Raw genomic sequence first — 12,042 nt, forward strand, 5'->3', positions numbered from 1 at the left:
CAAATAATTCTTATATATTGTCATGATCTCTATGTGGTATCTAATGACATGTTTTTTCATCACTGTAAGAATCATTTTATGAACAATGCATCCTGCAAACTGTGAGGGCAACTTAGTGGATGGCTTCAAAACATTCTAAATGCAGTAGTACTCCTTTCAGTTTCTTTGCAGTTTACTATCATCTAGAATATGAGAAAATGACAAGCACTCAAGAAGCCTCTCTGAAATGATACAGGATGCCTGCAGGCTGTCAGGAATTGCACTTTTGAGTAGGCACCGAAGCCCTGACCTGATACGCTCTTGCCCTGCATTTGTTGAAGCTTAATCAAAAATAGAGAGATGGATGCAAATCACATCTGAATCAGATGCTGACAGGTTAAACTAACAAAGCCATGCAGAATTTGGAAGGAACCAAAGAAAAAGGACTTTGCGAATGGCAGAACGGTCAACAGAACAGAACAAACATGCACTATACTGTACAAGCTGGACTGTTAGTAGTACAGTGATACAGGTTACAAACATTTCGGGTTACAGACTCTGCTAATCCAGAAGTAGTACCTTGGGTAAAGAACTTTATCTCAGGATGAAAACAGAAATCGTGCAACAGCGGCGCGGCGGCAGCAGGAGGCCGCATTAGCTAGGTTAAGAACAATTTCAGGTTAAGAACGGACCTCCAGAATGAATTACATTCATAACCAGCGGTACCACTGTATTGGAAAAAAGAAGCTAAAGATTATGCCTATTTTTCCATAACTGAGGACACACCCAGACTTCTGCTTGCCTTGCTGCTTTCTCCCAGGGAAACCCAAGCCTTACCACCGAATCGGAGCAAACGTAATTGGGTTTTCTGCAGATTGGCACTTGCTCCAAATCAGTGCTAAAGAGTGGGTTGTCTTGGGGAAAACAGTGGGACCAACAGAAAACCACTCAGACCCATGCCTAGAAAACACGAGACAAGCAGAAAACCATTCAGACGCATGTTTTCTAGGCAGGGGAAAGGAGAAGTGTGGATCAGCCCCGAGTCACCCACACCATACATTTGAAGCGCATGCCTGCTCCGCAAAGAATCCTGGGAACTGTAGTTTTTAAAGGTTGCCTTGAATTGCAGCTCTTAGGTGGTAAACTACAATTCCCAGGGTTCTTTAGGGAAGGGAAGCATGTCCTTTAAATGTCGGTAGCAGCTGCAGAAATAATGGGTCATCAGCTAGTTTTTGCAAGCACATGAGACTGAAGATTCTAGAATAGGAAAAGAAAGTGGAGTTCTAAAAAGGGGACCAAAAATGGAAGGTAAGCAAGTGGTTTCAGAGACAACAGTTCTGAATGCAGGTGGGAGTTCCCCATGATTTCCTTAGAAAAAAACATTACTTCATCCTTTCCCTAAAATCTTCCCTTCTGTTCCAATCCTCTCTGCTTGTAATCTGCCTGCTGTTCACCCCTTGCTTACTCCTCTTTCTTCTGTGCTCTGTGCCCTTTTCTGCACAGAGAAGGCGTTAAAAAATAGTCCAAAGAGCTGCCAACCAAATAAAGAGCTTTAACTTACAGTCACAGATGCAGGAAGCAAAATGCAGGTTTCTTCTCCCGCAATACCAAAATCCATTAGTAGCACAGGTGTGCATACACCTTTTTTATGATGAACTTCAAAATAGAAGCTTTTACACTCATCCTATGAAACAGATCATTCCACTTCTAAAAGCAGACTGTAGAATAGTCTAGGAACAAGAAGATGCTCTTGAATTCCTTTGTTACCGTTCTGTGTCAAGTTGACAGCCAGGGCACTCCTATAGCATAGTGAGGCAATCTCAGGCCTTGTGGCTGGTACAGACAATGCTGAACTGAATAATTATTCAATGACACCATTCAATAATGGAAAGTGATAGAGAAGTTGTTGGATGCATTATAGGTTGTTATTTTTTTATTATACCTCTGTGTGTTTGCTCAAAAAGCCTCCGCAGATGGAAATATATCCAACAAAGGGAAGTCTATCAGCAGCAATTTAAGGATCTGTATGAAGCATTTGGGAGTCATCTGGGGGAAATTAACTCACTGAGCGAAGAGAATTTCTCTTCTGAAATGTTATTGTAATCTTTATTCTTTTTTTCTACATTTCACTTTTCTGCATAAAGCAGCATATTTTTTTTCCATCTGCCCCCAATCCGTAACAAGCAAGTTTTTAAATCGGTGTTTATAATCCCTGTCCTCCTACTTGGTCTGTTTCCTGAGGAAATCCCAGAGGCCAGCTCCTAAAGAGTTTTTGTTAATAGGTAATCTGGGTGTTTGGCATATGTCCACTGCCCCATATAAGTATTGTCCCTTGGACGGACAATGTGCCTCCTTAAGCCTTTAAGAGCTTAGACAAATGCTTTCGTGTTGATGCTTTGTCTCCCCAAAAGGTCACCCCACACCCACGGGGCACAAGACTGATTGCTTCTTGCTGTGATGGAGTCTTTTTACAGGAGAAAATCAAACCTTAACACGTAACAAATTCTACCACCCAGGTCTGAAAATTCATAGCCTGCCAAATCCTGCAGTCCTTATATTTAATTGAGGGGCTCAGTTCTATAGCAGTGCAGCCTCTTACCATGAGTGGGTGGGTAGAAAACCACTTCCATCCACTCACTCCCAGCTGCATAATCGTAACATGCATGGGCAAACGTAATTACAGGACCTAAGTTAGTTATGACCATGAATTTCAGTGGGTCAGGTATGACTAACATTGGAAATAGCCCAAAGGCTAATAGTATGCAAAAGCTGTATCCCTTTTGCTGTGGTTTGTGATGACTGTAGCTGCTGCTTATGAAGCTCTGTTTTACTGGATTTCTAGCAGTGATGTAATTGTTCTTACTAGGGGAGTTCTCTTTGACTAACGTCAACAGCACAACATGAGTGACTAATAGATTGTTTGTGAGGATCTGAAATTTCCCACAATCAGCCCAGTGCAAGCCAATGCATGTTTACACAGAAATAAATCCCTTTATCCTCAATGGGACCTTACTCCCAGGTGTGTGCCTAGGGTTGCAGCCCAGCAGTCCAAACTTATAAATACTCAGAGATAAATCCCACTTAACAAAATGGGACTTATACCCTGGTAAGTGGGTATAGGACAGGGGTCTGCAACCTTTAAGACAAAAAGAGCCACTTGGACCCGTTTCTGAAGAAAAAAAACAACTGGGAGCCACAAAACCATTGCGACATTTAAAACAAATATATCTCCGGAGCCGCGATCTGATAGCGGGTGGGAAGGTGACGTCGGGACGGTGCCTGACTAACGCACGCACTGCCCCCATGTGACGTCACAGCCAGTACAGCGCCCGCCACAGTGGGAGGTGTCAGGGCGCACAATGCGCCTCCTCCCCTCACTAATATCCGCCCTGGAGCCGCGGCAAAGGTGTAAAAGAGCCACATGCGGCTCCGGAGCCGCGGGTTGCAGACCCCTGGTATAGGATTACAGCTGCAATGACCCAAAGTGACATGAAAAAAATGGCTAGATCTTGAGAATCACAGTTAGTCAAGCTTTTCTCACCTATCAAACGTAAGGGCATTTGGAATATGCCCTTATGGTACTATTTGCCACATTAATATGGATAACTTTTAGGAAGGCAAACCTTATTACGTCCATTATGCTAACAGAACTGAAAAATCCATTACCAGCAAAATCCTCACAAATGTGGATTTTATGTAGTCCTTGCATTAGTTACCAGTAAATTTCAGTGTGGCTATTGTCACACTGCTTTATATTGAAATACTGTAGGGCAATGCACACCACTGTGGATCTATGTATGTAGTGTGTGTTGGTTGCTACTTCTAGGTGGTTGTGGTGGTGGTTATGGGAAGACTGTTTTTCCTGCTTGTATCCCATCTCCCTTTGACCAAACTGCGGAAGGCAGTGGAAGACAGGAGTGCCGGGCGTGCTCTGGTCCATGGGGTCACGAAGAGTCGGACACCACTAAACGACTAAACAACAACAATCCCATCTCCCCTTTTCAGGAATATACTTACAAGGAATCCTGATGGTGTGCCTCTAAGGAGAAGATGTGGCATGAGCTCCTTAGCACGAATGCTTAATCAGGGAAATTACTCCAGGCTCACCAGTAAGAGGAGCCAGCATGCTTCCCAAGCCCTGCAGGTATGTCACTTTAGATTAGAAGATGGGTTGTGAAAAGAGGTATTTTTAATACACTCTGGGGAGTTTTGTACCAACTCTGAAATACTGCATTGGAGTGCATAATTTAATTGTGTAACAAGCAAAGCCGCATGATTTTAAGCCTGGTTCCTTTAAAGGCCAGATTCCTCTTGGCTCGTCAGCTGAAATCTGATCAAATGATCATTGACCTTTCTGCAGACCTTCCAATGCACTGATGCAGAAACAGAAGAGTAGTTTGGAGTCACATATGCTTAGGTAAATAGATGTGCACCAACATGCATGATTTCCACATGGAATTCATGTCATCTTTCAAGGCTGCTGTGTTGTGAGTCTGAATTGCATGTTGTAAATTCAGATATAAGAATACCTGGATTCTTTTTAATTTCAGATTCTTTTATATTTCTCTTGCACAAAGGAAGCCCTGTGTGACTTAAAAAAAAACCCCAATATATTCTATGGCATTGGATGAAGTTATTTTAATAGCATTTGGTGATGAATTTCATCATGCAGTTTAAACAGTGTTAGAAACTAAAATATGAAAGCAAGAAGCTTAATGGCACCTTAAACCTAGGTTATGGGTACAACAACGGAATGTCTCTAGGCACACTTTTTTATAACAAGAATACAAAGCAGAAAATGAACAAACTGCAGCTAAAATATGTTCATTTTTCACATGGTTTAGTCTAGTCCTTCCCCTGCCCACCCCCCTAATATTCTTAAGAGGGTCTCTTCTCCAGTCTTCAGAGAGTAGCTGAAAGTGGGGAGGCAGGAAAAGGTCCTCCTTTCCTTCCACTCTGCAGTTTTAATCTGAAATCTTAGGCACAGTACTGCACCCAGAGCTCAGAGTGCGCTCACACTAATGAAATTCGCTGTCGTAAAATGTGCCTAGAACAATGGGAGTTTCGAACACTGAGTTTAAGTGGCTTAAACGTTCAGGGACAAGGAAATTTCCTCATCAATGAAGCCTTTTCTAGTTCGATAGATGAGGATTTGAGGCTGAGAGATAAAGTTAGTGGCAACATTTTGTGAACTGTGGACTTTGAAGAACAGCAAAGCAGGCTGAAATTGCATGGAGTAAGTGGACTTTTTTGGGTTGGGGTGTTAAAGACTCAGATTGATTTTATAGATTGAATTATAGACAAGATGAATTGTTTCAAGAAGTGGCAGAGAGATATTTCCAGATTTGTCTGGCAAGGCAAGAAGCCTCGAATAAAATTTAAGATATTTAAGATATTAACTGATGCTAAAGAAAGAGGTGGATTTGCCCTGCCAGACCTCAAACTTTACTATGAATCAGCTGCTTTTTGCTGGCTGAAAGAATGGCTGCTTCTTGAAAACACTGATGTGCTGGATTTAGAAGGTTTTAACAATGTATTTGGTTGGCATGCATATTTGTGGTATGATAAGGTAAAAGCACATAAAGCGTTTAAAAACCATATTGTTAGAAAAGCACTGTTTAATGTTTGGATAAGATATAAGGACTTGTTAGAAAATAAAACCCCAAGATGGTTGTCACCAATGGAAGCGAAGGCAGAGAAAAAACTCAATATGGAGGCCAAATGGCCGAAATATTGGGAAATTTTGGAACAAGATGGAGACAGAGTAAAACTGCAGAGTTTTGAAAAATTAAAAAACAAAGTGCGAGATTGGCTCCATTATTACCAAATAATGGAGGCATATAATTTGGACAAAAAAGTTGGCTTCCAGGTGGAAAAATCAAAATTGGAAACAGAATTGTTAGATCCTAAAATTAAGAATTTGTCAAGAATGTATAACTTGCTGTTGAAATGGAACACTAAGGATGAAACGGTGAAATCTGCTATGATTAAATGGGCACAAGATGTTGGACATAACATTATGATGGCTGACTGGGAACAGTTATGGACCACAGGTATGAAATTTACGGCATGTAATGCCCTAAGAGAGAATTTAATGGAAATGATTTATAGGTGGTACATGACACCAGTCAAGCTTGCAAAAATTTACCATTTGCCCGAAAATAAATGTTGGAAATGTAATGAGACTGAAGGTACATTCTTTCACTTTGGTGGACATGCCCAAGGATTAAGACATTCTGGGAGATGATTTATAATGAAATGAAAAAGGTATTTAAATATACCTTTCTGAAGAAACCAGAGGCCTTTCTCCTGGGCATGGTCGGCCAATTGGTGCTAAAGAAGGACAGAACTTTCTTTATGTATGCAACAACAGCAGCAAGAATACTCATCGCGAAGTATTGGAAGACACAAGATTTACCCACCCGGGAAGAATGGCAGGTGAAGCTGATGGACTATATGGAATTGGCGGAAATGACTGGCAGAATCCGAGACCAGGAAGAAGAGTCGGTGGAAGAAGATTGGAAAAAATTTAAAGATTATTTACAGAAATATTGTAAAATTAATGAGCTTTAGAAAAATGGTGGAATGAAGTTATATGGCTTTGGCAGAAATGTTATAAAGAACTAGGTACAAATAGATTGTTAATGTATTAAAGGGAAAAAAATAAGGTTAGAATATGTTAAGATTAATTACAGGACAGAAAACAGAGGAAGATGGAAAGGAATTGCTGAAACAGCTAATTGAAGTGGAATACAAAAAGGGAGGCGTGAGGAAGTCAATGAAACAAGTGAATGAAAGCTAAGATTGAAATATTGGAAGTGTTTTTAATTGTTTTTGTTTTGTTTTGTTAATTCAATGTTTTACGTAGTGTTTTTGTTTTTGTTTTTGTATTGTATTATATTGATTTGTTTTATTTCTTTTTGTAATCTTTAAACTCTTAATAAATATTTTTTTTTTTTTTAAAAAAAAAACAGCTTGATTTTCAGACACATGCAGAAGTAAATCTGGATCTTTCTTCTTCTGCCCAGAAAGGGAATTGTAGCTTTGGATTATTACCGTACTTTTGTTTTGTCATGCCACATGCCCTGAAATTATTTCCATTTGTAAATTTAAAAAAAGTTCCACAGCTTATGTACAAATTATAACAAGCATATAGAGGGTTTCCTAAATCTTGTCAGTGATGTATTCTGTAACTGAGCCAAGCCATCATCTCTGTGGATGAAATATTATACAGTTATAATTCCTTCCTTCTGCCTTTCCACATGCTCTTGATTTGGCTCCTTGACATTAGGTAATTAATATATCAGTAATAATGTAGGCTCCCGGAGGAGTCTTATATCCACAAAGGGTTGGACCAGCGCTGGCACTGAGAGAGCAGAATGGAGTAGCAGCATACAAATGAATTAAATTCCAACAAGATGTGTGTTTCTCACCACAGCTATCTGCCCCAAAGTCTGATTGCCATATTGCATTATTATCTTTATCGTTATCACATTTATATCCCACTTTTCCTCCATGTCTCTCCCCCTCCCCATTTTATCTGTATGACAACCTTGTGAGGTAATTAGCCTGAGAGACAATGACTGGCCCAAGGCCACCCAGTGATCTTCATGGCAGAGTCAAGATTTTAACCTGGGTTTCCCAGATCCCTAATCCTTAGTCCAGCAATCTAACCACTACATCACATTGGCTTCCACATACTTAAAACATATATGTATACATAATTTAGGCTTCAGTTCTGTAAATGATTACCTTAGGACTCAACAGGACTTACTTCTGAGTATACATGTAAAGGATTGCAGTAGGATGGCACTATTAACTAGTTTCAGGTGTCTTAAACTGAGCCAATCAAGGACAACTTCATGACATGCAAAAGTGATCAAACTGGATGACTGGATTCTATAGGTAAGGATGGATCAAGGTGAAAAAGCAACTCTTTGAAGGCTGTTGCAGTTCCCATCCATTCTTGACACCTGCTGGCCGAACGCCACCAGAAACAGGACTGAAAAGATTCTTGCAAGATGAGGCTTTGAAAAGTGATCCAAGGCATGAACACAATGAATCCTAGGCACTGTGAACTGAAAAAAAGAACAGAAAATTGAAAGCAGTGTGAAGTAGCCCTTGGACCAATGTAAGAAGAACAGCAGCTATTATGTTCAAATTACATTAAGTTTTCTCTTCTGTGTAACAATAAGGAACACCCTGTGAAAATATTTGAAGTGCATTATATTGAAAATTCTAATGCAATAACACAGCTATGCTTTTATAAGAGAGGTTATAAAAGAGAAGTTAGGACCTACTTTCGAAGGAAAGCTAATAAATTCACCACCAATTTCTTTTTCTTTTTTTAAAAAAACTAATTTAAAAACAAACAAACCTGAGAGATAAATAGCGAGTAGAATCCAATGGCTGTTACTCAGGGGCTATTGCTGTGCTGACTGAAGGCACTTTGCAGCAGGATGGGGGGGGGGGCGATTTTTCATGATTCCTCTCAATGTAGCCTTCTGCCCTCCCACTCCCTCCCCTTCCCCAAATCTGCTCCAGCGGGTTGGAGGATCCTCTAGTGCAGAGTTTTTAAGGGTGAAGGCATTGAAGAGGAATGACAAACACAGCCTTTCTCCCTGTTCCACACAGGTAAGATGCCTTCGAACAGTACAGCAACATTCATTGGATGCCATCCCCGTTTTTCAGAATATAGGAGAAGATCCTTACTTTATTTTAATTTTATTTCAAGATACCAGGATATCTACATATTTTCTGCAGAGAAAAAGCAGACTGGAGAAATTTTGAGCAGAAAAAAAAAATGGCCCTAAGAGAGAAGGGATGAAACAGCTCCTCCCTGCTATCACTCTCCTTAAATTTGTAGCCTTCTCCAGGCCAAATTAGATGTGATAACAGAGTTGCATTCATGTGTCCCTAATCTCTCACTCCCAAATAGCAGCTGGGAGTGGGGGCATGAGCTGAATCAGAAGTGTGGTCTGAGGTAAAGATGTTAACCCCCCCTCCCTGCCCCTGCCCCATTTTCCTAATGAAAATATCACACCAAGAGCCACTATTTGCCCTGGTGTCTTGTTTTGTTTTTTAAAAACCCAAATAAACTACCTGTGTAGATTTATAGGCAAACAGCGGTCTCAGGTGGCAGTTTTCATAAGAGAAAAGTCTAAAAGACACACATCTCTGTGCTGTGATCCAAATCCAGGTTTAGCCCTCCTCCATTTTCTATTTGGAGGATATAAAAGGAGGATGATTCATTCACACATCTTGGCTATCATTTCCAGTTTTGCCCTCTGAGAATGCTTTTGGTTACCAAAAAAAACCAAAAAAAACCCCTGCCAGGTAAAAGTTACATGGAGGGTTTAAAAGGTAAAGGTAAAGGTACCCCTGCCCGTACGGGCCAGTCTTGACAGACTCTGGGGTTGTGCGCCCATCTCACTTAAGAGGCCAGGGGCCAGCGCTGTCCGGAGACACTTCCGGGTCACGTGGCCAGCATGACATCGCTGCTCTGGCCAGAGCCAGAGTCGCACACGGAAACACCGTTTACCTTCCCGCTGGTAAGCGGTCCCTATTTATCTACTTGCACCCGGAGGTGCTTTCGAACTGCTAGGTTGGCAGGCGCTGGGACCGAGCAGCGGGAGCGCACCCCGCCGCAGGGATTCGAACCGCCGACCTTTCGATCGGCAAGCCCTAGGCGTTGTGGCTTTAACCCACAGTGCCACCTGCGTCCCTTACATGGAGGGTTTAGCATTATATAAAAGAAACACTGTTCAACATATTCCTCGTCATAAAAAGATTATATGCAACACTAGGCCACAAGGTGGTGATAATTCTTCACAAAATACCTCAGTCGTTCAGGAAGTAGAATACAGTCAGACAACCAAAGAGGCCGCCACCTTTTTCTTTTACACGGTATCTTTTATAAGCTTGTATTGTAGAAGCAGATGTAGCTTTCACTGCAGCCACAGGGAATAAATTACGCTTCTTTCTCTTGAAGAAATTTAATTGATGCTACTCTCAGGTTACCAGATTTTTTTCGATGAATCTGGGGACACTTTTCAACTTCCTACTAAATAGATGGATTTTGTCAGGGGGCTGATTTGCAAATCCAGGGACTGTCCCCGGGAAGCGGGGACATCTGGTAACCTTATCTACTCCTCAATATCTACCTTGAGGCTTATTAGAAAGGCAAGTTGGCATAATGTTCTACTTTTTATAAGCAAGTATTGGACATGCTTTATTATTCAGCCTATTTCCTACATATAATTTCTGAAAACATAATAAATGAAATGGTGGGAAGAGGACCATGTATCCTGCCCCAACTCCTCAGAGAAATGATGGGATGAAAATGCCATTAATAATAATGATGGTGATGATAATGATGATGACACAGAATCCTGCTTTAGAACATGGGTAGAGAACCTGCTTCCCTCTAGATGTTGTTGGGCCACAGTCCACCTGTTAAGTTGTGGGTGAACATATCAGACGACACAGCAATTCTTCAAATAGCTCTTCTTTATTCAGAGGCCAGAACAGAACTGAGCTGAAGGGCTCAGTCAGCCTGCTTATATAGAGCTCCAGTACGTTACTGTAGCAACTTTCTAAAACTATCCAATCACTGAACGTCACTTTCGATCCTTCATTTGCATAACTATCTACAGTATCCCCCTGCTGGCCCAGGGTGAGAACTTCAGTACATAACACGACCCCTCATTCCTTGACAGGGGCTGATGGGAATTGGAGTCCAACGAGATCTGGAGGGCTACAGGTTACTCCATCCCTGCTTTAGGAGAACCTTTTCCTTCCTTTGCCAACCTGGTCCTCCAGGTGAGGACTACACTTCCCATCAGCATGGGCCAACACAGTCATTCTGGCTGAGGCTGATGAGAGTTGTTGTCCGGAGGGCACCAGGTATATCCTCTACATTCTCACTGCATGAATGTCCACGAACTGTCCCAAAGCTGCCTGTCACCCATGAATGGCTCAGTATGTGGGGTACTCAACATAAAGGTTACTGGCTCAATTGTAATGCTCTTACATGTGAAGAATGCCTTTGAGAATAGCACTCCAGCAACAGAGGCAGATTTAGGGGAGCACAACCAGTTTGGGTGTGAAGCCTTGGTGGTGCTGCAGAGGGATCCACAACTGTAACGTAGAATGGAAAGGAGAGCAAATTTTGGCATCACAAAGGGCACCACTGAAATTTGAGACCCGCCTTTATTGGCAGAGTTTGATGGAATTAAAGGAACGAAGCAGAAAGTTGTCTCTAAAAACACTCTATTGAACTGTCAAACATACAAAAAAATCTTAAAAATTAATTTGCAAAAAGGTCAGTGTGCAAAACAAAAGCCATTGTTATTATTCTGGTCTGTCCACAGGAGCCTAGTTCCTGGAGATGACGTTTTGCTGCCTTTCCAACAAATCCTCTGGAATAAGGAACTAATTTTGCTTCCCATTCCATAAGAGCGCCTATGGCACTGGGATTTTGCAAAACTCCTGTTCCTAGGTAAATGAAATAATATTGGGTTGGGATGTGCCCCCTCTTTTATGATTTTATTGTCTAAATTATGACAATAAAGGCTGAATGAATGAATGAATGAATAACTACTTCATTGTTGCCTTTAGCCAGTACATTTTTCTGGGGGTACTCAAAGGTATGCAGTACCAGCACCTTTTTTAATGTTAAAAGTGTGGCACTTACTGTAACAACTTCATGGCGATTACCAGCACCATCTTTTCTATATAAAAAGCACTGCCTTTAGCTATTCTATTTTTGCCTTACCAGTCTCTGTTCTTCTTTTTAGCTAGTCTCTTTTTCCTGTTTGGGTTCTTTCCTGCCATCTGTCTTCACTTTAGCAGTCTTGGTGTAAGTATAAGAAATATTCATATTTCTTTTATGCCTTAAAATATTTTGCTCTCCCTGATTCAATATAACATTTGGGCAATTGTGTTGTTCTCAGGTATGTAATCTGATTCTCAATCTCTCGTTTTTATGTGACAAAGTCTCTACTTGATAGCCTTTACTTTCTGAATCAAACAGCCCATTACTGAATCTGAGTACCAGAAGTC

The 12,042-nt window shown here is 41.1% G+C and overlaps 1 long non-coding RNA gene across 1 annotated transcript in view; it reads right to left on the reverse strand.

Moving 5' to 3' along the window:
• Nucleotides 1–11,606: 11,606 nt before the first annotated feature.
• LOC307209744 overlaps nt 11,607–12,042 on the reverse strand; it is a 107,890-nt gene continuing 107,454 nt past the window's right edge. Inside the window, exon 2 of the long non-coding RNA XR_013835742.1 lies at nt 11,607–11,644. This is a non-coding gene — a long non-coding RNA (uncharacterized lncRNA). The remainder of the gene's footprint in view (nt 11,645–12,042) is intronic.

Source organism: Podarcis cretensis (genome assembly GCF_951804945.1).
Source record: "Podarcis cretensis genome assembly, chromosome: 2".
Classification (NCBI taxonomy): Eukaryota; Metazoa; Chordata; class Lepidosauria; order Squamata; family Lacertidae; genus Podarcis; species Podarcis cretensis.